This window comes from Bos indicus x Bos taurus, chromosome 13 (genome assembly GCF_003369695.1).
Source record: "Bos indicus x Bos taurus breed Angus x Brahman F1 hybrid chromosome 13, Bos_hybrid_MaternalHap_v2.0, whole genome shotgun sequence".
Taxonomy (NCBI): domain Eukaryota; kingdom Metazoa; phylum Chordata; class Mammalia; order Artiodactyla; family Bovidae; genus Bos; species Bos indicus x Bos taurus.
In genome coordinates, this window is record NC_040088.1 from 10,644,239 (window position 1) to 10,672,236 (window position 27,998).

At 46.6% G+C, this 27,998-nt stretch overlaps 1 long non-coding RNA gene across 1 annotated transcript in view; it reads left to right on the forward strand.

The window, feature by feature from the left end:
• The first annotated feature begins 4,785 nt into the window (after positions 1-4,785).
• Positions 4,786-27,998, forward strand: part of LOC113902999 — a 33,461-nt gene continuing 10,248 nt past the window's right edge. The window contains exon 1 of the long non-coding RNA XR_003513980.1: positions 4,786-5,035. This is a non-coding gene — a long non-coding RNA (uncharacterized LOC113902999). The remainder of the gene's footprint in view (positions 5,036-27,998) is intronic.

Here is a 27,998-nt window from a genome sequence, read left to right on the forward strand (position 1 = left end):
TCCTCTGGGAGGGTCTGCCGGGAGTCTGGGCCTAGCCTCTGCGCAGGGGTGGAGGCTCTGCTGGGGAGGGGTGGGGGTTAATGGTTAATCGGCTCCCCCCTCGGTGGACCGGTTGGGCGGGGCCCCAGGGATTTGGCTGTCTGTTGGTTTCTGGTTGACACCAGGGTGTTCTTACAACAGATGGGGGAGGCCCTAACGCCCCAATACCGTGTCACCAGTCCTGTGAGACGACAGACACACGCTGCCTCTTCAGCACTCACTGGACCCTGACTCAGCCACCCTCCGAGTCACTGTCACCCCAAGTCATGCTGATACTGACACGCTCACATGCACCCCCAGACACTGACAGCCCACCTCCAAGACGCCCTAACTCGGGAGCTTCCCAAATCATTGACCTCGACCCTCAGTGCTCTTGCAGAGATAACGCCGCCTCATGGCTCATGAGTCAGAAGCTATGGTCCCAGGCCCCACACACCAGTCTTCTAGATCCTCGTTCTAGGAGGCCCCTTCCGGTTTCCTTCCTTCCCTAGGGGCAGGAAGAGGCCCAGACTCCTGTCTAGGTCCCCTCCCCTGCTCCCCAGGACCCCACTCTGGGCACCACCAGCCCCCACAGCGACCAGGTGCTCAGGCCCAGACAGACTCTATCACCCCTTCCCTTGTTACCTCCTCCAGCTCCCCCACCTCCACCCTGTGCCTCCCCCACCCCCCAGGAAAGAAGGGAGGCTTATAGCCCCTTAGACCGGATTAACATTCAGGCGCCTACCACCTACTAATCATGACTCTGGGTAAATGATTTTCCTCTCTGAGCCTCAGTTTCCTCTTCTAGAAAAATGCACAACCAACTTCAAAGGGTGGTCCGAGTATTAAATGAGTTGGTGTTAGGCAAACACCAAGCAAGCGTCCATTTCCCTCCACCCCCACCCTCTTGGCCTCCCTTTCGTATCTCCCTTGTCTGTCCCCTCCCTCCAGAGTGGGCTTCGTGGGCAAGCCACCTGAACAGGGCACCCGGGCAAAGGAGCTCCACTCTCAGGCTCCCGTGTTTGGTTTCGTGCTCGGCTATTCTGAACAAGGGGCCTGCATTTTTGTTCGGGACCGGGCCCTGCTAATCTTGTGGCCTTCAATTCACGGCTAACGTTTTTCTTCTCATCCCCTCCAGCCCTCACTGCCCGCTACACAGACAGGGGCAAGAGCTCCCGATCTAGCTGGGCAGATAAGGTCCCGAGGAGAGGGGGAAAGCGCAGGTCTGGGGAGAAGGACCTACGATTCTGGAGGCCTGGGAGCTTGTCCTCCTTTGTTGGCAGGAAGAGCTGGGCAGAGGGATTTGGTAATAAGGGCAAGGGTGGGTGAATTAGTGAAAGAGGGCATTAATGAGTGAGTGGGTGGGTGAATTAATGAAGGAGTGAATTAACCAGTGGGTGAGGGACTTCCCTGGTGGTCCAGTGGTTAAAAATCCACCTTGCAAAGCAGGAGACTCAGGCTCAAGCCCCGCTTGGGGCACTAAAATCCCACATGCTTCGAAGCAACTAAGCCTGCGCCTGAACTACTGAGCCTGAGTGCCACGACTAGAGAGTCCATGCGCCATCACAAAAGATCCTGCTGATGCAACTAAGATGCGATGCAGCTAAATCAATAAATATAAAAAAAAAGAAAGAGTGGGTGAATTACAGACAGGGTATTAATACGTGAATGAGTGAATTGATGAGTGGGTGAATTACTGAAAGACTGAAATGAATCAGTGAGTGAAATGGTGGATGAGTGAGCAAAGGACTGAATGAGTGGAAAGGTGAGTGAATCAATGAATGGGTACATTGGAGGGAGAGGCGGCTTGCGTTTGAGGGGTGTGTAGAAGCATCCTCCTCACATTCTCCCAACTATTAGAAGCCCTTTTTCGGGCTTGTGTAAGCCTTGTTCTCCTCCCTCCATTTTCCCCCTGGAGCTTAGATAATTAGGGTGGGAAGTTGGGGGCAGCAATTGTTCTGGAGAAGAGAGGCTGGATTTGGCGTTAGGAGACCAGATTTATGGCTTCCCTGGTGCCTCAGACGGTAAAGAATCTGCCTGCCATGTGGGATACCTGGGTTCGATCCCTGTGTGGGGAAGATCCTCTGGAGAAGGGAATGGCAACCCACTCCAGTATTCTTGCCTGGAGAATCCCACTGATGGCAGAGCCTGGTGATTTATGGACTAGCTCTGCCACTATTCGGATAACTTTGCTTAGATCATGTCTCTCTAAGGGACTCAACTTTCCCATCTGTAAAGTGGGGTGAAGATGCCGGCTCAGTTGTTTGTTGATAAGTACAAGACCTTGAGGGAGGGAAGGAGGGACAGAGATTCCAAAAGGGCCGAAGGAAAAGACTTCAGCTTCTGCTGGACTCCTCCCATGTTCCTCCGAGGACATCTGAGCCTGGTTCCAAGAGCCTTGGGCAGGAGACCCAACTAAGGGATAAACGTGGAGGAGAAGGTGGGACAGTCCTGGGAGGGACTACCTATGGCTGATTCCGGGTCTTGTCACCCGTCTGACACCTCTGACACAGACCACACACAGCTACTCCTCTCAAAACACTTCACACAGGGCGTCTCATCCAGTCTAAGGCGAGCAGTTTACTATTTCCAAAAGTAGGCTGGGATCGCTGGAATGTCAAAGTTTAATCCGTAATAAAAATAACAAATCTTTGATCTCGATAGGCAGCATCTCAGATTAAATTAAATAAAGTCTATAATCAATAGAGTCGGCCATGCCACATGCAAGAACTCCCAGGTGGGCAGCCTGCACACTGTAAGTTACTTCACACACAGGGCACGGATGCTTTACCAAACACACAACAAAGGTGACCCACTGCCTCTGAGGTACATTCCAGAGAACGATGTCACACCCATCCATGTCCCACCAATCACGGCCTACCACATAAGTAAATCCACGCACCCATGAACTGGAATTTGCGTAATCTGTTACATACACGATTCACCCCATCCTTGAAAAGGTGAAAGTGAAAGTCACTCAGTCGTGTCCAAGTCTTTGTGACCCCGTGGACTATACAGCCCATGGAATTCTCCAGGCCAGAATACTGGAGTGGGTAGCCATTCCCTTCTCCAGGAGATCTTCCCAAGCCAGGGATTGAACCCAGGTCTCCCACATTGCAGGCAGATTCTTTACTAGCTGAGTCACCAGGGAAGCCCAAGAATACTGGAGTGGGTAGCCTATCCCTTCTCCAGTGGATCTCCTCGACCCAGAAATCAATCCAGAGTCTCCTGCATTGCAGGTAGATTCTTTACCAGCTGAGCTACCAGGGAACCCCATCCTTAGCTGATCCCAAACAATATCTTCTAGATACACATCCCTCGTATAAACAAGTGGCCACCTCTAAGATCTACCAAGCCTGTGGTCTTGGGCAAGTCATTATTTCCAAGCCTCAGTTTCTCCTCCTGTAAAATGGGCCAAACTTGAAATTTGTTGTGAAGATGAGACGGGATAACTATAAAGTTCTTAGTCCTTCCCTCACCCCCACCCCATCCCTAAAGGATAAACCGTGGACCTTGAAATCAGAAAGAGCTGGGTCAAAAGTCAGGCACTGCCGCAGCCGTGCCACGCCGAAGATCGAAGCTCTCACGTGCCGCCACTAAGACTGGGCACAGCCAAACAAAAACAAAACACTCGGGCACTGCCAACTTCCCAAACTCTGCGACCTCGGGTTCCAGCTTTCTCCACCTTATTTTTGGCACCAGACGGCTTGTACCTTTTCCCTGGGGGATGGTGTGGGCATGAAATGGCCAAGTGTAGGCATACAGGGCAATAGCAGTGACTGCTGGGACTGACTCCTTGACCTTGGCTACAAAGTCAGCTGGAATCAGGACCCCTGCACAAGAGAACTCCAGGGACAGCTGGCCCAGCCCTGAGCTCACCCTGGCCTCTTTGCCATCAACTCTGCAGCCCTTCTTTATCTCGGCACCGCCCCCTGGGGCTGTCAGACCCCAGCTCAACATGTTCCAGATCCCAGGGGAAAACAGGCCTTAGAGCTCACTTAGAGGTCCCGCTCCTTCTTGTCATAGTTGGAGAACCACGAGCCTCAGGAAGGGGAAAGAGGGGCATTTTGAGACCAGTGCCCTGGGCAGCCAGGGGTTGGGGAGGAGGGGCAGTGGGCAGAGTGCTCAAGCCTATGGTGTGGACAGAAGTTAAGGGAGCTGCCATTCTGGACCACAGCATTTTTTTTTCAATGACAATTATGTTTCCAGGAAGATGCCACGCTAGGCCCAGTGCTAAGACCCTTCCACTCTTCTGAGCTGATCTGTCCCACGTTGCAGTGGACACAACTGAGGTTCAAAGAGGTGAAGCCTCTTGCTTAAGGCCAACCTGATGTAAGAGGAGGGGCTGTAACTGGAACCCCAGTCTGACTCCAGAGCTTGAGGGCTTCCCCTACTCCTTGCTGCCTCCCAGAAAGAACCTCGGACTTCTGAGCGCTGGTGGTTCCGTCGTCACGTCACTGCTGGAGCACTCAGGGGTCTGAGAAGCCAAGGAGCCTGTCCTGGTGAACAGGCAAGTTCAGAGGCATCCTCCAGACACCGGCTATCCCAGGGCCACCAGGCATCTTCACGTCCCCTGGGTGCTCACGTCCCCACCGTCTCCAGCCTCTCCTCCCCCACCCATCACCCAGGGAGCGGTGCAGGGAACCAGGGACTTATCAAGACAGAGAACAAAAGTCGTGGGGGAAAGAAGCCAAGAGCCATCTCCACTCTGGGGTAGGGCCCTTCAGTTTCGCCCCTTTGAAATTTCAAATTCCAGTTTGTGGACAAAGTCCTAACTTTCTCACAATATAGGTCCCCAAACGCTGACCAAACTCCAGTCTGGGCAGCCAGCAGGGCCCCGTGTGGCCTTCCGGCTTCCTTTGGCAGCTCTCGAGGTCTTGGGGCACCAGCTTGGGTCTGTCAGGTCATCCCTGCAGCCCCAGCCCACCCCACAGGGACGCATGCCTCCCACCTGAGAGGACAGCCCTCTTCCTGGAGCTGGGATCTGTCACTGGCTGGTACTAACAGCAGATACCAGGTAGGCCCCCTCCCTGTTCCGGGCTTCTTTTCTCCCCCTAACACTCCTAAAACCACAGCTCATCCCACTCTCCTTGTCCTGAGTACAGGCCATGTTGGTTTAAGCCAGTCACGGAACTCCAAGACTGGACAGCGTGTCTCAGCCAATCCACCCATTTGGCAGATGGAGAAACTGAGGCCCCCAGGGGAGTGGCAGCCGTCGAACCTGGGACACAGACCCAAGACCCCTCAGTGAGCCCTAAGGATGGAGAACTCATGCTCAAGTTCATGCAGAGGCAGTGGGGTGGGGGGAGCGCAGTCTTAACAAGAAGACCACAAGCCCCATGAGGAGCCCTTTGCTTCACTACAGTCCTCAAGGGCCCTGGCAGTGCCTCCTACGGACTGCAGAGGGTGGGCTGTCTGATCACTCAAGGACTGATGTCCACTTGCTGGGATGCCATGGAAGTATCGGGTGGGCAGAAAAGTTTGTTTGGGTTTTTCTGTCAGATGTTATGGAAAAACCCAAATGAACTTTTTGGTCAACTCAATATTTCCGAGAGGAAGAGGAGGAAGCTGAGGGCTGAAGGCCAGTGGGCTTGGAAGGAAACATTTATGTGGTTAACTGATAACTAAGCCCCATCCTTGGGCCCCTGGAAGCCTCCTTCCTCCTTCTCCTCAGCATGATTAAGACCAACTTACCTGCTCGCTAATCATTGCTGAGCCTGTTGATTTTGCCTTAAAAAATTAACTGGGCATGAGTTTGCGGTTTGCCTCACCCCTAACCCTGCAAAGCAAAAGGCCTGGGTGGGCAGGAGGCCGCTGGGTTATGCAAGAGGCCATCAGCCTCCCCACGCACAGCCAGAGCCACCTCTTGCTCTCCAAAGGGTAGGTTTTGCTCAAGAGTCAACAGTCTGCTTGTTTCCCCTGCTCTGGGTCCTGAGCAAATTTGCTGTGTTACCAAACAGAGATAAAGCAGCTGAGGCCGAGGGGGTGGGTCGGGTGCGGGGCAGTGCAGGCTCGTGGGGAGAGCTTTCCAAACAGGGATGCGAAGTGGCGGCTTTGAGCTGCAATTCTAGAATCCTGCAGTGTCAGAGCCAGGGGAGCCCTTCGGAGGATGCAGCCTGGGGCCTTTCAGATGGGTTCTGATGTCCTAGGAGCCAAGGGGGTCTATGCCCAGGCCCTACTTCACCCCGTGTCTGCCTCTTACAGACACTGGTCCTTAATATTTCATTTCAAAATAGAGCCAGCTGCTAATAATGAGAATCAGAAAACCACCGGTTCAGCCTCATCTTACAGATGGGGAGATGGAGGCTGAGTGGGGAAGTGACTTGTGCAGGAATAGAAAGTCATCCAGGGTCTCCAGATAGGCTAGGGCAGGCAGGCGCTCTCTCTGGTACTCAGGGATGTATCCTGGATGTTAGCAAACAAAATGACACTGAAAGGCCCTTCTTTGCTGTTTACCCTCCCTCCCAGGGCTGGTTGTAAGTACAGTGGTGCCTGAGAGCCACTGGGAAGGTCTGAGTCAGGGAGGAAGGGTGGGGATGAGGTTGTCACCTGGCACGGAGTCCTGTGGGTCCTCTGAGAAGCAGTCATGAGCTGCAAACCAGAGGTTCAAAGTTATAACCCACCCCAGCCGCATCCTCTCTCTGAAGGCATCGGGCCATAGAAAAAGACGCAGAGCCCTGCCCTGACTCTCTTGACCTCTTTGAGTCTCAGTTTTCTCACCTGTAAATTGGGAATAATGGTACCTAACTCATAAGGTTGTCGTGAGGATGAAATGGAGTGGGATCTACACAATGATAACCATGGCCAATGTTTACAAAGTTGTTTTGCAGGCTTTTCACATATTAACAGGCTTCCCAGGTGGCTCTAGTGGTAAAGAATCTGCCTGCCAATGTAGGAGACGGAAGAGACACAGGTTCAGTCCCTAAGTTGGAAAGATCCCCTGAAGGAGGGCACGGCAACCCACTCCAGTATTCTTGTCTGGAGAATCCCATGGACTGAGGAGCATGGCTGGCTGCAGTCCATAGGGTCACACTGAGCTGGACATGACCAAAGCAACTTAGCACACATGCTATACTATGCTATGCTAAGTCGCTTCAGTCGTGTCCGACTCTGTGTGACCCCAGAGATGGCAGTACACCAGGCTCCCCCGTCCCTGGGATTCTCCAGGCAAGAACACTGGAGTGGGTTGCCATTTCCTTCTCCAATGCATGAAAGTGAAAAGAGAAAGTGAAGTCGCTCAGTCGTGTCCAACTCCTAGCGACCCCATGGACTGCAGCCCACCAGGCTCCTCCATCCATGGGATTTTCCAGGCAAGAGTACTGGAGTGGGGTGCCATTGCCTTCTCCGTAGCACACATACATGCACACAATAACTCATCAATCCTCATAACCACTCTGCGATGTAAAGCCAAGTCTTTAATCACCATCTTATAGACCCAGGGCACAGAGAGACTGAATCATGTGCCAGAGCTCACACAGCTTCTAAGAAGCTGGGATTCCAACCCAAGTAGTCTGGCTCCAGAGTCTGTGCTCCTAATCTCCAAGCCACCCTGCCCTTCCAGGGCTGGCAGATGATAAATGCTCAATTAAAAGTGGTCAGTGTGATGATAAAATAAGCTCCATTCCAAGGCACATGTGGGCTGTGTGTATGGATTGTGAGGGCTGGAAGGAGGCAGAAAGAAGACCTATCTCTGGGCTGGAGTGGTCAGAGAGGGCTTCCTGAAGGAGGTGGCTCCTAGGCAGAGGAAACTTCCAGAATTGGAGAACATGGTGGGTGAGGATGAAAGGGCATGGAAGCCACTCTGGCTGGAAAGCAGGGCATTATGGGAGATGCTGTCTGCAAGGCCCAAGAGGTAGTATAGAGAGTGTGGTCTAGAGAATGGTCAGGAAGGAAGGCAGGATGACTTGGGTCTGTGTGGGAGGGGCCTCCCTACAGGCTGCCTTCTGCCAGGTGGCTTGTGACTTCTGGGCTGCGGCTGTTTCTGTCCTCCTGTGTACATTCCTGACTTTATCTGCAGAAGTGACTTTGGGAGTTGGATGGGGCCTGCCCAGCTCTTGTTGGGTCTGAAGGGTGCAGGTCCTGGTATTCAGGTGAGGGATGAACTCACATCCCAGGAACCATCCTTGGTCTCCCACATCCTTGTTCTGAAGGGCTCCAGGGATCTGCCTGGAGGCCGCTGAGTTGAAATGTTTGGGACCCTGAGACTTAGGCCACAGTTGCTGTGTACAGTTGCACAGGTTGCCCACTGCACAAAGGTTCTCTGGGTAAGGGAGCAAGTGGAGGTGGAAATCCAACCTTGTTCCACTTACCAAGCCAACTGCCCGTGGAGATCTGTCTGCCCAGAGTGGGGCACCACTCACTTATTTTCACAAAATATCCATTGTAAGCCCTGTTGTAGTTCTGTCTGCAGCTACTATGTGACCTTGGGCAAGGTCATTCCCCTCCTGGGCCTTGGTTTCCCATTTGAAAAGCTGTCTAGCATAAAGCAGAGATTCAACGCTGATGGTGAATTAGAATCACCTGGAACCTTTAAAAAATACTGATGCCCAGGTCCTGTCATGTCCAGTGATGGAATCTAGGGGTGAGTGGGTGCTGGCTCTGAGTATTTTTTAAAGTCTCCAGGTGATCCTAGTATGCAGCCAAGATTGACACCCATCATAGGAGGGCTTAAAATTCTGGAGCTGGAAAAGCCTAGATGTGTATCCAAGTTCTACAACCTCCTGGTTGCAATTGCAATAAGGCTCCATTTCCCCATCTGTCGAATGGGAACATGATAGCTTCCTCATAAAGTCAGAATGCCAATTCAACGAGATGCTGTTCAGACAGTGCTTTGGCACTGTGGTGGGCCTGTAGGGAGCTCCTGATTCTTGGTATTGATGACTATTAATCTGCTATTGACAAAATGAAATCGGCTTAAAATTCAAGGGCCTTTCGGATTCAGAGACTCAGGGTCAGGTCCTAGATCATGGGTCTTCATGTTGTCAATAATATGACATTAGCTAAGATGTCACTGAAGTATGAGTGATTGTTCTTACGGTTTGATATTTGCCCCAATCTGCTAACAAAAAAAAAGTAAATTTCTTTTTTAATTGGTACTACATTCACATGACTCAAAAATCAAAACAAAAGGTGCAGGGACTTCTCTGGTGGTCCAGTGGCTAAGACACCTCGCTCCCAAAGTGGAGGACCCGGGTTCGATCCTTAGTGGGAGAACTAGACTCCCACATGCCGCAACTAAGATTTGGTGCAGCCAGATAAATAAATAAACTCATAATTTTGTTTAACGGTGCACTTGAGGAAACTTGTGTCCAGCCCTGCCTCTTGTCCACCAGTCCACCGCTCTCTTTCCCAGTAGCTAACATATAAGATCATAAGATATCACCTCCCACCTCTTAAACTGTTCTGCATCTCGCTTTGTTCATTTACTAGTATAACCTGGAGATTCTCCCATAGCAAGTGAGAATGAGCTTTGAGGACGGAAGGGTTGTTGCCCGCTTTCACAGGTGAGGAAACTGAGGCTCACAATGCTGAGTCAAGAGCGTTTGACCTATGGCTCCTTGGCTTCAGAGTCAGTGTTTGCTTTCCTGCCCTAGTGTGGCCTTCCAGGAAGCCTGGCCCAGACAGCTTTGGAGCCAGGCCTAAATCTCTCCAACCCAGGCCTGGCAAGAGGAGTTGGGATGGGGACGGGTTCTCACGGCCCCCCACCTTGTCCAGGTCCTGAAGTCACAGAGGGGCTGGAGCGTGGAACAAAAAATGTCCAAGTCATCCAGATAGTGACTCAGTGTGGGGATGTCCCCTGGATGGGACAGTTAGGGCCTGGTGGCCGTGCCCTCCAGTGGAGTGGAGCCTGCCAGGGACATTCTGGCAGCCTCAGACTGTGCAGGTGGTAGGGGAGGGCAGGAGTCGGGGGGAGGTGGGGAGGGAAGGGAAGCCTGGCTGATGGGACAGGCCCAGGGGAGAGGAGGCTGAGGGGACATCATGCCTGGAGGTCAGGAAGGAGGATCTGGGATTCATGGTAGAGGGGGCAATGACATTTGAACCAAATGTTTTCTGCTTAGGCAACCTCAGGGCTCCCTCTGGATTCCTGACCCGCTTCAGTTCACTGACTGCCTGACTTTGGACAAGTCACTTTCCTGTTCTGTGCCTCAGTTTCCCTAAAGCAAAATGAAGCAGATTAGGAAGCTGGTCTTCAGATAGCCTTAAAACATCCCTAAAAGACTCTGTGAGGTGGACTTCCTTTAGTGGTCCAGTGGCTAAGACTCTGGGCCCCCACTGCAGGGGCTGTGAGTTCAATCCCTGGTTGGAGAGGTTCCACATACCTCGAGGTGCAGCCAAAAAATAAAATTAAAAATAAATAAAATTAAAAATGACTGTAAACTGCAAGGTATGAAAAAAAAAAAGACTCTGTGAGGCTCCCCTTGCCTTGTTAAGGGAGTTTGGGTCTTGCCTTGATCAGAATAGGGTCTGCTTGTCAAGGCCCTGGGCCTTCCTGGGTTGGGGGCTGAGGTGATAGCATCTCGGCTGCTGCTGCTACGACGCTTCAGTCCTGTCCAACTCTGTGCGACCCCATAGACAGCAGCCCACCAGGCTCCCCCGTCCCTGGGATTCTCCAGACAAGAACACTGGAGTGGGTTGCCATTTCCTTCTCCAACACATGAAAGTAAAAAGTGAAAGTGAAGTCATTCAGTCGTGTCTGACTCTTAGTGACCCCATGGACTGCAGCCTACCAGACTCTTCCGTCCATGGATTTTCCAGGCAAGAGTACTGGAGTGGGGTGCCATTGCCTTCTCCGACAGCATCTCTACTGTGCTCCAAAATCTATACTCCTCCCCTTGGCCCTGTGTCTCTCTCCCACCATCTCAGCCTCCTCTCCAGGTAGATGTGAAGTCAGGATCATACCTGAGGGGTCCCGGGGGAAGCCCTGGCCCCAGTCTGACATCCTCCTCCTGGTGTTATGGGGTCGCACACAGCAGGCAACCTCTTCATCCTTAAGGGAGCTCCCACAGCCACTCTGGCACCCAAGACCCTGTGAGGGCTGCTGAGCAGAGTTAATCTCTTAATACTGGTCACAATGAGATTTCAGGGATGGATGGAGGCAGTCTCCATGGAAACTGCAGACCAGCCCAGGACCCATGCAAGGAATTAACCAAGGGCTCAGTAAAGGATTCCTAGAGACTCAGCCCAAACAGAAACAGGAGACACAGCCTGAATTCCCTTGTCCTGCTCCATACCCCTCACTGTACTGTCTCAGCGCTCTCCCATTAAACTGGATGGAGCCACCTTCACAGGGAGAGCCCTGTCACCTTTCTGGGCCTCAGTTTCTTCATTCTCCAATTGGAATTATAATCCTTAACCCTGAGCCTTTTCTAGAAGAATCAGGCTTCAGAATCTGCCAGACCCGAGCTTGAAGCTAGGCCTTTCCCACTCAGACTATAAACCCAGACCAGGCATTTCCCCTCTCCTAGCCTCAGTTTCCTCATCTATATAATGGGTACAATCACTGTCGTACCTGCCTGGTAGGTACTGATGCTCAGTGACTGAGTCTCCTTCTCATCTCTTTCTGACTGCTCCCTCCACACTGCACTTCTTCCCTCACTTCAGCCATTGCAGCTTTCAGAATCCCATAGCCCCTAACTTATCTCTGGCCTTTGCATGCACCACACCTTCCACCCACAGCAGCTGTCACACCACTCTCTTCACCTCCTCATCCTCCAAGTCCCACCTAGGTCATCTTCCTCCAGGCAGTCCTGCTGGCTCAGACAAGTTGGGGCTCTCCTTGGTGCTCCAACAGCCCCTATTACTTTATATCATCACAGTTCAATCACACGATGGTTACTGTTTATTTGTCTGCCTCCTCCATTGGACTCTGTCTCATTTTGCCCTTAGAGTCCCAGAACCCAGCTGGCAGTTAATATAATGGGTTGGATGAATAGATGAGTGAATGAAGAAATTTGCCCATCCAATCATTTGACATTTATTCAGCGCATTCTGTGTGCACTATAGTGGGTGCTAGAGGTAACACAGTGAACAGTTAAGATCCCTCCCCGACCGGGCTGCTGTATTAACAAATAAAAACACAGGAGGCCCAACTAAATTCGAATTTCAGATGAACAGTGAATAACTCGTTTAGTACAAGTATGTACCAACTAACACAGGGGACATACTTATATATATATATATATATTTTTTTTTTTTTTCATACTTTAAAACTTCAGTTGTTTTATCCTCCATTTCAAACGTAACTGCATTCTACACTGGATCTGGCCACCTTATTTTCTCCTTCACGGAACTTACATCCTGGTGGGGAGGTGCGGTGGAAACAGGAGGAAGTAAATAAAAAAGAATTTCAAACATGAGTTAAGTGCGGTGAAGATAATGAAACAGCACAATGTGGATAGCGCCTGCGGATGGTAGGGGCCATCTGTGTACTGGGTGAGCGCCAAGCTAGTGACCTTGACCTTCAAGGGACAATTCTAAGCTCCAGTGAGAGGCTACCTAGGAAAAGCCCTCTGAGGGTCATAAAGGAAGTGGAGGCTGTTAAACTTGAAGAAGGGCTCTGAGGCGAGCTAACAAGCGCAGCCGGGGCTCACCTGACAAGACTCAATTTTGCAATTTGGATCTGGGTCCTCACAAACCTTCGCGAACCCGCAGCCCCACCCCCTCGGCCAGTCAAGGTTCTCTGCGGGGCTGAGAGACAGGGGACGGGGCCAATGGGCCGTACAGAGAAGCGTGGCCACCTGGGCCGGAGCGGGGAGCCCTGACGCCATCCTCCCACCTCCGTCCCAGGGTGGCCCTTGGGGAGCACGGTAGAACCTGCGCGGCGCTGAGGCCGGGGACCTCCGGGAGGAAGCCGCCCAGACGCTCCGCAGCGCCGCACTTTGCGTGTCCCGGGCTCCTCCTAGTGGCCAACGCAGGAACTAGCGAACAGAAACTTCAAATAACGCACGGACTTCACCAATCACAGCCGAGGTCGTACTACAATCCCACCAATCACAGGCCCAGACGGACTACGACACGCCAAACTCGGCCAAAGACAGTTGGACACAATTCTCTGAGGTTCTATTTACTAGGCAAGCAAACTTTCCTCCAGTCACACACCAGCACGTGGTGACTGCACCAATCAGAACGCAGTATTTAAAAACTGGTTCCCTAAGGCCGGTTTCGCGCTCCCATTACACCATCTACCAAATTTGTATTCCCAACATCCGGTCCCAACAGGCAAGCACCTTTAATGAAAGTCCTAGACTTTGTGCAGGCTCTATGTGGAAGCCCATGTTTGCTTTCAGGGATATTTCTTTATCTTAATATTTAATGATAATATATCATTAAGTATCCTACCCCCATTATAAAAATTAATATGTGGAGAGTGGGAAAAGCATGACCTCTGGAGTTAAATACACCTGAATTGGATGTTTCCTAGCTTTGTGAAGTAGGTCAATTCACTTCCCCTTCCTCAGTCTTTAAAAAAGAACAATAATAATACCTTCGTTAATTGTCATTGTCCATCACTCCCCAACTCAATTCAGTTCAGTTCAGTTCAGTCGCTCAGTCGTGTCCTACTCTTTGCGACCCCATGAATTGCAGCATGCCAGGCCTCTGTGTCCATCACCAACTCCCGGAGTTCACTCAGACTCATGTCCATCGAGTCGGTGATGCCATCCAGCCATCTCATCCTCTGTCGTCCCCTTCTCCTCCTGCCCCCAATTCCTCCCAGCATCAGAGTCTTTTCCAATGTGTCAACTCTTCACATGAGGTGGCCAAAGTTCTGGAGTTTCAGCTTCAGCATCATTCCTTCCAAAGAACACCCAGGACCGATCTCCTTCAGAATGGACTGGTTGGATCTCCTTGCAGTCCAAGGGACTCTCAAGAGTCTTCTCCAACACCACAGTTCAAAAGCATCAATTCTTCGGTGCTCAGCTTTCTTCACAGTCCAACTCTCACATCCATACATGACCACTGGAAAAACCATAGCCTTGACTAGACGGACCTTTGTTGGCAAAGTAATGTCTCTGCTTTTGAATATGCTATCTAGGTTGGTCATAATTTTCCTTCCAAGGAGTAAGCATCTTTTAATTTCAAGGCTGCAATCACCATCGGCAGTGATTTTAGAGCCCCCCAAAATAACGTCTGACACTGTTTCCACTGTTTCCCCATCTATTTCTCATGAAGTGATGGGACCAGATGCCATGATCTTCGTTTTCTGAATGTTGAGCTTTAAGCCAACTTTTTCACTCTCTTCTTTCACTTTCATCAAGAGGCTTTTTAGTTCCTCTTCACTTTCTCCCATAAGGGTGGTGTCATCTGCATATCTGAGGTTGTTGATATTTCTCCCTGCAATCTTGATTCCAGCTTGTGCTTCTTCTGGCCCAGCGTTTCTCATGATGTACTCTGCATATAAGTTAAATAAGCAGGGTGACAATATACAGCCTTGATGTAGTCCTTTTGCTATTTGGAACCAGTCTGTTGTTCCATGTCCAGTTCTGACTGTTGCTGCCTGACCTGCATACAGATTTCTGAAGAGGCAGGTCAGGTGGTCTGGTATTCCCATCTCTTTCAGAATTTTCCAGTTTCTTGTGATCCACACAGTCAAAGGCTTTGGCATAGTCAATAAAGCAGAAATAGATGTTTTTCTGGAACTCTCTTGCTTTTTCCATGATCCAGCGGATGTTGGCAATTTGATCTTAAGCATTTGAATGCAGAGTTCCAAAGAATAGCAAGGAGAGATAAGAAAGCCTTCCTCGGCAATCAATGCAAAGAAATAGAGGAAAACAACAGAATGGGAAAGACTAGAGATCTCTTCAAGAATATTAGAGATACTAAGGGAACATTTCATGAAAAGATGGGCACTATGAAGGACAGAAATGGTAGGGACCTAACAGAAGCAGAAGATATTAAAAAGAGGTGGCAAGAATACACAGAAGAACTGTACAAAAAAGATCTTCACGACCAAGATAATCACGATGGTGTGATCACTCACCTAGAGCCAGACATCCTGGAATGTGAAGTCAAGTGGGCCTTAGGAAGCATCACTACGAACAAAGCTAGTGGAGGTGATGGAATTCCAGTTGAGCTATTTCAAATGCTGAAAGATGATGCTGTGAAAGTGCTGCACTCAATATGCCAGCAAATTTGGAAAACTCAGCAGTGGCCACAGGACTGGAAAAGGTCAGTTTTCATTCCAATCCCAAAGAAAGGCAATGCCAAAGAATGTTCAAACTACTGCACAATCCCACTCATCTCACACGGTAGTAAAGAAATGCTCAAAATTCTCCAAGCCAGGCTTCAGCAATATGTGAACCGTGAACTTCCAGATGTTCAAGCTGGTTTTAGAAAAGGCAGAGGAACCATCTCAATTATTCAAGTCAAAATCCTCCCATTCCTACCAACTCATCAGAAAATCCGGTTCTTGCCACCTCCAATAGTATCTCAAATTTTTATCATCTTTCCATCTTCACCACAGTCAACCTTGTCCCCACAACTGTCACCTGGAAAGTGTGGAAGGGAGGGAGCTCTCTCAGCAACAAGCAACATGACAAAGCTCTAGTGGTTTTGCTTGGCTGCAGCAGCCCAAACCTCTAACCTGGTCTCATGCCCTTAGTGAATCTATAGTGCTCTGGTGAAATGAGCTAAAAAGCCCTCTGTATACACCAACCATACACAAACAGTTGTGTTTGACTTCAATTTTAATAGAAACACAATATTTTCCCAAGATGGGACAGGGTGAGAAAACCAATAATTGACTATCCAGAAGAGCTCTGGATTGGGACTTCCCTGTGGTTCAGTGGTTAAGACTCTGCACTTCCACTGCAGGGAAGTGGGTTGGATCCCTGGCCCGGGAACTAAGATCCCTGAGTGAATGCTGGGTGGTGCAGTCAAAACCCCACTCCCCCAAACAAAAAGAAAACAAACAAAACCAAAAAAGTTCTGGGCTGACTGTTGGGGAAGAGGAGAGGGGCAGTATAGCAGAGTGGTCAAGGCTACCGCTTTTGAAATATTAATGATTCTGTTTACATAACTGTTGTACGCTGTGAAAATAAGTTCCTCAAACCTTATTTGTTTCATCTGTGAAAAAGGAATCAATAAGAGGACCTCTTCATAGATGGTTTTGTGGAATAAATATGATAATCCACATAAACCCAGCACATGGTTGCCACCACGTTACTGTGTTATTTACTGAATACAAAGTACTTTCCTTTGGAAAAGGATGCTCACTGTTCTTAGAGCTCCACAGGACAAGTGAGGACCAACAGCTGGATCGTACAGGAAGGAAAATTTGTGCTTAAAACGAAGAACATTTTTCTACTGGATACAATGGCACTACCCGGGGAAAAGTTGCTTCATTAAGTAGTGAGTGCTCTGTCACTAGAAGTGACAAACCCAAGCTAAATGACCGTCAGGGAGGATGGTGAGAGGATTCTTCCAGTGGATCAAAGGTTGAATCAAAGTAGCATTTCCCAGGTGCAAAAGCCTTAAACTATGATCAAAGCCAAATTCGTGTTGGAAAAACTGGATATTCACATGTGAAAAAAATGAAGCTGGATTCTTAGTTTACATATATAAAAGAATTAACACAAAATGGGTTAAAGACTTAAGTGCTTTTGGAAGAAAACAGGAAGAAATAGTCATGATGTTGGATTTAGCAGTGATTTCTTGGCGATAACGCCAAAAGCACAGGTAACAAAAGAAAAAAATAGATAAACTGGCCTGCATTGAAGTGAAGAATTTTGTGCGCCAAAGGACATTATTAAGAAAGTGAAAAGGCAATCCATGAAATGAGAGAAAATATTTGTAAATCAATCTGATAAGACGTTAATATTCAGAATATATAAAGAATTCCTATAGCGCAACAACAACAAAACTTGATTTTAAAATAGGCAAAGGATTTAAATAGATATTATTCCAAAAAAGATATACGAATGACCAAGAAGCACATGAAAATATGCTCAACATCACTAATCATTGCTTGCTTGCTCAGTTGTGTCCAGCTCTTTGTGACCCCATGGACTGCAGCCCACCACGCTTCTCTGTCCATGGGATTATCCAGGCAAGAATACTAGAGTGGGTGGCCATTATGTCCTCCAGGGGATCTTCCCAATCCAGGGACTGAGCCCTCATCTCCTGCATCTTGTGCACTGTAGAATTCTTTACCTGCTGAGTCATCTGGGAATTCTAATTATTAGTGAAATGCAAATCAAAACTAAGATAAGATACCACTTCACACCTATTACGATGGATATAAGGAAAAAAAAGATAATAAGCATTGTTAAGGATGTGGAAAAATTGGAACCCTTACTCACTGCTGGTGAGAATATAAAATAACACAGTCACTAAAGAAATCACCATAACAGTTCCTTTAAAAATTAAAAATAGAATTACCATATAATCCAGCAGTACAACTTCTGGGTATATACCCAAAATAATTGAAAGCAGAGCCTAGAAGACATATTTTTATACCATTTCACAGCAATACTATTTACAATAGGCTTCTCTAGTGGCTCAAATGATAATCTGGCTGCAATGCAAAAGGCCTGAGTTGGGAAGATCTCCTGGGAAAGGCAATGGCAACCCACTCCAGTATTCTTGCCTGGAGAATTCCATGGACAGAGGAGCCTGGGAAGTACAGTCCATGGGGTTGTTGCAAAGAGCTGGACATGAATGAGAAACTAACACACACACACACACAAAGGCAGAAGCACACAAGTGTCAATGAAAACCAGAATTTATATGTATGATGGAATATTATTCAGCCTTAAAAATGAAGGAAATTCTGATAAATGCTACAACATGGATGAACCCTGAGAACTCTTTGTAAAGTGAAGTAAGCCAATCACAAAAAGACAAATGCTGTATAATTCCATTTATAAGGGTACTTTGAGTAGTCAAATTCACAGAGTAGAATAGCAGTTGCTAGGAGTTGAGGGGAGGAAGGTCAGTTCAGTTCAGTCACTCAGTCGTGTCCGACTATTTGCAACCCCATGGACTGCAGCACCCCAGGCTTCCCTGTCCATCACCAATTCCTGGAGCTTGCTCAAACTCATGCCCATCGCGTCAGTGATGCCATCAAACCATCTCATCCTCTGTCGTCCCCCTTCTCCTCCCACCTTTAATCTTTCCCAGCATCAGGGTCTTTTCCAGTGAGTCGGTTCTTCATATCAGGTGGCCCAAGTATTGGAGCTTCAACTTCAGCATCAGTCCTTCCAATGAATATTCAGGACTGATTTCCTTTAGGATTGATTGGTTGGATCTTGCAGTCCCATGAACTGTAATCTGCCAGGCTCCTCTGTCCATAGGATTCTCTAGGTGAGAATACTGGAGTGGGTTGCCATTTCCTTCTCCAGGGGAACTTCCCAACCCAAGAATTGAACCCAGGTCTCCCATATTGCAGGCAGATGCTTTACCAACCGAGCTATGCGGGAAGCCCACTGGGAGGGGGGTATGGAGAGTTATTTTCTAATGGAGACAGATTGAAAAATTTAAGAGATGGATGGTGGTAAAGGTTGTATAACAATGTGAATGTACTTGATGCCTCAGAATTGTACATTTAAAAATGGCCAAAATAGCAAATTTTATGTTGTAAATATTTTACCACAATTTAAAAAAATTTCATCAATGTATAAAATATATGTATTTCATCCTGACAAATTTAGGTTTAATTCCAGGAATGCAAGAATGGCTTAACATTAGAATATTAATAAATCAATAGACTAAAAGAGAAAAAAAAAGTGATTATCTTAGTAGGTGCCAAAAAGCAATTAAGACAATTCAACATTGTGATTAAAAAACGAGCAAAACGTCTAGCTTACTTAGAACAAACTTTAAAAAAAAACAGTAAAACTTACCTACCAAAACCCTAAAGCAGATATACTTCAAAGGGGCAAAGTATCCCTTGTAAATGTCAAGAATAAAACAAGGTTGTCCACTGCGGCAGAGGCTGCAAGCTAACTGTCCTGTGTTAAACCGTCTCCTTGTCTTCCTTTGTAACATAACCTTAAATTTTCATTTGAATAGAGGGGTGCCCCCTCAAAAAAACTTATCTCAAACTTTCCTTAAAGCTAGGGGAGATTATGTGAATATGTTCTGGCTGATGAAGTATAATCAGAAATGTAATGTGGGAACTTCCAGTAAAGTCATGGGGAAAAGAGACACGTGAAACATGCTTTTGCTCCTTTTCCTTCTCTGTCTCTTGCTCCATCTTTCTTCCTGTAACATAGCTGTGCGGTCGGATCTCTGGCAGCCTTTCTGGACCATGAGGATGAAGACCTCATAAGGATGAAAGGAACGTGGGTTCCTGAGGACTGCTATAGGGAAGAACCACCATACAAACCTTAAATTGCCTACCTCTGGACTTTCATAACCTGAGGAATTCTCTACTACTGCAATTTTGTGGCTCAGCTACTCATAGACAAAGTAAACCCTATTTGAAATACTCTATTTCTGTTTGATATTTTACCAGAAGTCCAAGAGATGCAATAAGCAGGAAATTAAAACATCTACTAAGAGAATTTAATACGATTGCTGGATACATTTTCAGTGTGTCAAAAGCAGTTGGTTTGTATACACTAAGATCAACCAACGAGAAGTTTCAATTTTTAAAAGCATTCATGATAGCAAGAGCAATTATTGCTAGGATTAATCTAACAAAAGAGCTTTATGCATTAAAATTATTGAACTTTATTAAAAAAAATAAAAGCACACCTGTATAAATGTATCATGGTCAGAAGGATTTTTAAAAATGAGTAAAGGGAAACCTCATTAAAATGAAGTCAGAAGGCCAGAAGGGGGAGCTCTCATATACATACTCTCATAATACAGATTCCAACAGGAAGAGATATACCTTACATTTTCGGAAGGAAGTGACACTACTTTACTACAGGAGAAGAAAGATTTTCTCCTTGCCTCGCAACAGTGTATGTAGCCAATGAGTAACTGTCACAACTCAGCCAATGGAAAGCCACTATACTTCCAATTTCCACTTTCCTCTAATGGACTATTTATAACAGCCCATCCCAACTTCCCCTTCTTCTCTATAGAAGACTTTCTTCTTCGTTTTATGAGACTTCCACGTGGTTTGCCATAGTTGCAGGTCTCAATTGCACTTCTTTGCTGCTCCCAAAGAAACCCATTTTGCTGGTAAAAATAACTGACTAGTTTTATTGTCTTAGGTTAATAGCTTCATTATGCAGAGATGTCGATTCTTCCCAAATTAATCAACAAGTTCAATGTAATTTCAATTAGAAGGCCAAAAGGACAAAGAACTTTAGCCCTGCACTTGGAAAATTGCAAACTCTTAAAATTTAGTAGTTGCCTTTATTGAAATCCAGTGGAGACAAATAAGCCATTGGTCTCCAAACTTTGTTCTGTCCTGTTCAGTCTCATCTTAAAATTTATATGAATGAGCAAAGAGAATAGACAAGATCATTTTTTAAAAAACAATTATAATATGAGGAGAGCATGCTCTGTGTAGGGGTCCACAACCTCCAGGCCAAAGACCAGTACCTCCTGTCAGATCAACAGTGGCATTAGATTAGAAATTAAATTCACGATAACTGTAACGCGCTTGAATCATCCTGAAACCATCCCCCCACCCCAAGTCCATGGAAAAATTGTCTTCCATGAAACTGGTCGCTAGTGCCAAAAAGATTGGGAACTGCTGCTACGTAAAGCCAGAGCTTCACTGTCCAATATGATAACCACTAGCCACATGCGGCCACTGAGCATTTGAAATCTGGTTAGTTCAAATTGAGATATGCTGTACGTGTAAAATATGGGTTGTATTTGGAAGACCTAGTACATCAAAGAAGAAAAATACCTCATTAATTATGTTTTATTGATTAGATAATTGAAATAATATTTTAGCTATACTGGAGTGAATAAAATATTATTAAATAATTTTAACTATTTCTTTTTTTGACTTTTAAGAAAAATCAAGTGTTTTGTTTTAGTAAAATTGTAGATTCACTTATCTCTTTTTTCTCATTGTTTGAAAGCGACTACTAGAGATAAGTGGAGCAGTATAGAGAGCCTAGAAATGGAGCTGCTGCTGCTGCTAAGTCGCTTCAGTCGTGTCCGACTCTGTGCGACCCCATAGACAGCAGCCCACCAGGCTCCCCAGTCCCTGGGATTCTCCAGGCAAGAACACTGGAGTGGGTTGCCAGGAGCTACGTGTGTTCAAAAATGAAAGACAAAAACAATGGCATTGTATAACCAACAAGGACCTACTGCATAGCGCAGGTGACTCTGCTGAGTATTCTGCAATAACCTAAATGGGAAAAGAATTTGAAAAATAGATATATACATTGTACGGCAGAAACCAGCACAACTTTGTAAAGGAATTATTCTCCAATTAAAAAATAAATTTAAAAAAGATACATGATATATAACTAACTCACTCTGCTGTACACCTGAAAGTAAGGCACGTTGATAATCAGCTACACTCCACTGTAAAATAAAAAAAATTTTAATGTAAAAAAATTAATGCTTAAAACGCAGTGGCATTGCAGAGCAGTCAAGAAAGGGTGTCCAAGTCAATAAATGGTCTGAACCAACTGGTTATCCATATGAAGAAAAATATAATGGCATCTCTATTTCATATAGCTCACAAAATCAATATCTAAGGAATAAAGATCTATGTATAAGAAATGAATTTAAAAATTGTAGAAAACATATAGCAGAAATCTTAATGATCTCAAGGCAGTGCAAAAAAAAAAAAAAGGCACACAGCATAAAGGAAAAGATTAGTAAATGTACTGACTTTATTTATAATTTAGCCAAAATTAACTACAACTGTAAACTTCTGTACAACAAAGATACTCTAAAGAGTGTGAAAAGATGAACGACAGACAGATTAAAGGTAGTTTCCACTAATACAACTGGAAAAAGCATTTGTATCAAGAATTCATAATCCCTTAAAATAGTTAAGGTAGATAATGCAATAGGAAAATGGGCAAGGGGTAGAAACAGGCACATTCAAATGGCAAAAGGAACTTTTCCCTCTCCAGCCATATGGGAAATGCAAATTCTCATTTTCCATCCATCATCTTTCAGAGTCAAGTGCAGATGAAGATGCAAAGCAACTAACTCTTAGCTGCTACGGACCCGAAGTGGTAGTTGGTGGGCAAGACTGACAAGTTTATCAACATCTCATCAAAGTAAAGATGCTCATTGCCTGAAATCCAGAAATTTCACTCCTACACATGATCCTAGAGAAAATTTCACCCACACATATAAGGATGCTCTTTGTAGCACTGCTTAAAATAGTGAAAAACTGGAAACTTCATCATCCAAAACTGGAATAAATATACTTTGGGATATTCATTCACAGCATTTTCAGTGAGTGCTCCAGTGCTGCCTGTAGATGGATAGGAAGATCCAGAAAAAAAAGGAAGTTGCTGAAGGATATGGACAGCATTTGAATAACTTTTCCAGATAGGCAAAATAATGCTATATATATATATATATAGTATTGTAGCCATGTAGAGGAAAAGTATTCAAACTTGTCTATGGTACTTCCCTGGTAGTTCAGTGGTTGAAGACGCTATGCTTCCAATACAGGAGCATGGGTTTGATCCCTTGCCAGGGAACTAAAGATCCCCTGTGTGCCAAGCAGTATGGCCAAAAGTAGAAAAAGAAAAAAGAAAAATCATGCCTAGCAATGATGCACAGCAAAAGTTGACAGGGGTCAACTCTCAACAAGCAAGGGCTCAGGGAGGCTTACAGGTGGCAAGGGACAGGGGAGTTCATATCATTAAAACAACAAAAAAAATGAATCTCATGAAAATATGGTCATGTATGTAGGATTTGACAAAACTGAGTGATGGGTACATCCATGTTCACAGTATTATTCTACCTTTTTGCAATATTAGGAAATATTACAATTTTTTTTAAAGGAGAAAGGTAGTGAAAAAAATTAACGATATTTCAAGGGAATTCCCTGGCAGTCAAGTGGTCAGGATGTTGTGTTCCCATTATAGGGGGCTTGGGTTCAATCCCTGGTTGGGGAACTAAGATCCCACATGCCATGGGGCACTGCCAAAAAAAAAAAAAAATTAACTATCTTTCTATATACCAACAAAAATCAGTAATGTACTGGTTAAAATCATAATATTTAAAATATCAATATATTTTTTCTTAAATCTAGGAATGTATTAAGCTATAAAATGTCTCTGTGGTGGGGCAGAGAGAGCTTTCTGGGTGTTGATGTTTTCAAGGGGGCTCTATGATGAATTAACATGCACACATTGGAGGCTTCTCTTGGAGTACCCAAGGCATTCACTGTCCTGTGTTAAGGGCTCTGAGACGTTCTCTGATACTGAAATTTATACAGCTTTCTGAGCCAGCCCTGGTGCTTCAGACAGTAAAGAATCTGCCTGCAATGCAGGAGACCCAGGTTTGATCCCTGGGTTGCGGAGATGCCCTGAAGAAGGGAATAGTTGCCCACTCCAGTATTCTTAGCAGCAGCAGCAGCAGCGGGAGGAGACGGAGAAAGCAATGGCAACCCACTCCAGTACTCTTGCCTGGAAAATCCCATGGACAGAGGAGCCTGGTAGGCTGCAGTCCATGGGGTCGCACAGAGTTGGATACGACTGAGCGACTTCACTTTCACTTTTCACTTTCATGCATTGGAGAAGTAAATGGCAACCCACTCCAGTGGTCTTGCCTGGAGAATCCCAGGGACGGGGGAGCCTGGTGGGCTGCCGTCTATGGGGTCGCACAGAGTTGGACACGACTGAAGCGACTTAGCAGCAGCCAGTATTCTTGCTTGGGAAATCCCATGGGCAGAGGAAGCTGGTGGGCTACAGTTCATGGTGGGTTTCAAAGAGTTGGACATGATTGAGCAACTAACGCTTCTGAGCTTTTTCAAACATCTCAGGATAGAATACTCCCCATCTGAATGGTTTCACCTTGGGAAAGGCTGCCTAGTTACCTCCCAGTCTCCTTCCAATCCTCAGCATCACTGTTCTGCCACTGACTTGCCAAATCACCTTTTGTCTTGGGGCCTCAGTTTACTAAAATAGTAAAGGGTGTGTGAAGTTCAGACTCTAGGATTCTCTTCCCTGTTCCCAGCTCTAAAACCCCACATTGGAGCCCAGCCTTAGAATGACATTTCCACTCAATTTTATTCCTTTTTGCTCAATTAACTTTTTTATGATTTAACTGAAGCAAGTTCATGGTAGAAGAATTACAAAAATGCATAGAAGTGAAATAAAAAGGAATTAAATCTATTACACATACCAACATAGGCCCTTTTGCAAAAGGTATGTGATTGCTAGCATTTATGGAATGTTTGTCCAAAGCATTGTGCTAGAATAGAACTATTCTTATCCTCATTTTATAGAGGGGGAGATTGAAGGTCAGAGTGTAAAGTCACGTGTCCAATGTCACACAGCTTACAGAGCTCTCACCCAAGTCTTCCTAAGTCTGCAGCATAAATTCTCAGCCACTAACAAATAAGACCTCCCCATTGGAAGGGAGTCTTCATCACTGTGAGATTCCTTTTCCTCCCGGCCCCCTAAGTCCTTTCAAATTCTCTCATCTCAGAGGAGTCCTGGGAGGATATTATCTCCTCCAAAAACAAAAGCAGAGCCTTCCCAGTAGAAGGCCCCATGTCCCTCCCCCATATTCAGTCCATCTTATCTCTAGAAAAACTATGAATTGCTGTGGAGAGGGGGAAAAGAATCATCCTCTCCCCTCCCCAATTCTACCCCCCAAATCGCAGGATTTGGAGGTAAATTCACAGGTTGGAGAGAGAAGAATGGGTGTATAATTAAATTTCCAATTGACTATTGTTTTATGTGAAACTCTGATAAAGAGAACACAATGGCTACCCATGGGGGCTGGGAGATCAGACTTCCCAAGTGTAGAATTCTAGAAGACAAGTTTTGAGTTCTAGAGCCTGGGTGCCCCTACTTCCACCCCACCCCCGACAGGCAAGCAACGAGGTTGAGGACACCAGGGAAAACTGTGAACTGGGGCGAAGACCCAGCCAGGGATAGCTGGCTTGAACTGGTCTATTCAGAGCGGGAAACAGAGGCAGGATGAGTTAGCTGCTGTATTAATAGAAACTGAGGGGCTAGAGCTGCAGTGTCCAACAGAAATGGAATGTGGACCACAAATTACAAATTGTAATTACATATATACAGTAATTATAATTGCAAATTATACGCAAATTATCTCCTTTTAACTTTTGGCTACGTTTTACAAGGAGGAAACTGAGGTTCAGAAGGGTTACATTTTTTCCCAGCACACAGTAGAGACAAAGAACTGGTACTTCTGCTAATAATCAACATTGGTTTTTCACTCTTCCTATTGAGAATTCACTAGGTGCCAGGCTCTGGGCTGACCATTGATACTGTGAGGGAGGTACTGTTTAAGATACCAGATTTAGAGAAAGAAACCAAGGCTCAGAAAGGTGGAGTAGATTACCTAAGATGCCGATGTCAGGCTTGAACCTGGAGGTAGGTTTAATGACAAGACTCTCGCTGTGAACCTCAGAGACCAAGGAGACTTGGTGGTTTTCACCCTGGGGCTGCTTTGAAAGGCCAGGGGACGTGGGGTAGGTAGGCAGCATCCTGCAGCCCCACACTTTAAACCAAAGGCTTCCTGTGTATGATTCCTGCAAACTGGCTTCCAGTAAGATTTTCCTTAAAGAAAGAATGCCGCTGCCTTTTTTTTTTTTTTTCCGAAGCTTGAAAACCACCGACCAGCCCACAGTCTCTTATTTACAGGAGAGGAAACCGAGGCCCAGAGGTGGCAAGTATCTGAGGTCCTTCTGCAAGTCAGGACCAGAGCCACGACCAGAACTGGGTTCCGGTGGCCAGGCCCTGCCCGGGAAACTGCCCACAGGGTGTGCCAGGGCCTCCCTCCTGCTCCTCCTGGCTCTGCCCAGGGAAGGGCCAACTGCTCTGTGTCCCACCACCTCCTCTGACTTTTCTCGTGCCTGTTTGGGTAACTTTTTGACCTGTTCCTTCACACAAGCTCTCCCTGAGGCGTGGCTGCCTCTGTTACTTGTCCCAGGGAATCCTGGGGCCTTGGCTGTGTGACGGCCCTGGCTTGGCCAGCCTGATGGCAGACAGTTGTCAAACAGGCGGCTGTCTGGGCGGACGGGGGACTGTTTACCCAGGGCCGGGCCCAGGCAGGGGCTTGCAGCTTCCTGGCCCATCCAGCCCCTCAGCACACTGACTCAGCTGTCCCCTTCTGACTCTTCTCATTCCACAAATATTTATGGAGCGCCTACTGTGTGCCAAGTGCTGTTCTACATGCTGAGGACGTCGCAAGGCAGCCAGATTCCCTGTCTTAATGGAACTTCCATTGTAGTGGAGGAGACAGATGATAAACAGAGCGGTGAATCCACAATTCCAGGGCTGTAGAGGATAACAAGATTGATAATGATGACTGGAGGAGGGGCCATCTGAGATGGGGGTGGTCAAGGAAGGCCACTCTGAGTAGGGGACATTGAGCTACGAACCAAATTGGGGAGTTCCCTGGCCATCCAGTGGTTAAGAATCCACCTTCCAACATAGGGGACGTGGGTTCGATCCTTGGTTGGGAAAATAAGATTCCTCATGCCTCAGGGCAACTAAGCCCGTGCGCCAGGACAAGAGAAGCCCCCATGGGCTGTAGCTAGAGAAAGTCCAAGTGTCACAACAAAGATCTTGCCCAGCGGGGTGGGGGGCAGGGGGAGAAATGCAAGGAGAAGACATCAATTTGGGGAAGATCTGGAGAAAGGGTGTTCCTGGCAGTTGTTGCTGTTGTCATGTAGTGACCAAGTCGTGTCTGACTCTTTGTGACCCCGTGGACTGGAGCCTACCAGACTCCTCTGTCCATGGGATTTCTCAGGCAAGAATACTGGAGTGGGTTGCCCATTCCCTTCTGCAGGGGACCTTCCTGACCTGGGGATCGAACCCATGACTCCTGTTTGGCAGATGGATTCTTTACCACTGAGCCACCTGGGAAGCCCAGGCAGAAGAAACAGCAAGTACAAAGGCTCTGGGGCAGGAATGTGCTTGTACGATTGAAGGATCCTAGGAGGGCCCAAGGGGGCTGAAGTGGAGTGAGCAAAAGGGAGGAAGACAGGAGAGGCCGACAGGGCAGATGCCTTTTAGGGGGCCCTTTAGGTGAGAGAAAGCGCTCAGCTTTTCTTTTCAGCCTGACACAAAACAATTAGAAGGTGTTCAGCAGAGATTTTAAATGCAATTGGATCTTGAACTTCTAACTTTAACTCTGCCTTTTCCTTCTGTGGCTTTCGGTCCCAGGACTCTTGTTTTAAAGTACAATTGAGGATGTTTGAAATAGTGTTTCATTATTCCCTTTTCCTCTTTAATTTAAAAATTGTTCTGGGACTTCCCTGGCAGTCCAGTGGTTAAGATTCCACACTTCTACTGCAGGTGGCATGAGTTTGAACCCTCGTTGGGGAACAAAGATCTCACATGCAGCATGGTCCAGCCAAAAAAAAAATTTTTTTTAATTAAATTAAATTTTAAAATAATTTCAAAAAATTTATTAACACAATATAGGTACACAATTGAAAAAAATCAAATATTCTAAAAAAGTATTTGATATAAATAGCAGTAGTTACCCACCCACTCTTTCCTGAACCTGATTCCCACAGCTCAAGGGCAACCCCTTGCAACTACTGGGTTGGCCAAAATGTTCAGATTTTCCTGTAAGATGTTATGGAAAAACCTGAAAAACTTTAGCTCAGTTTTCCCTGCTCCTGGTGTTTTCCTTTGTATTTCTAAATATCGTGGCTATACTTTTTGATTTTTCACTCCCAGATGTTGTGGGTTAATTTGCTAATAGGAAAGATGCTATAAACTGTTTCCCAGTTTGGAGGTAAGTTAATACGCATCGTTTCATTTGCCAGGCCTGGCAAGCTGCAATCCATAGGGTCGCAAAGAGCTGGACACGACTTGGCAACTGAGCAACTACCTCTTATTACTACTATCCACAGCTGATGGAGTCCGTATATGAACAAAGGCCTT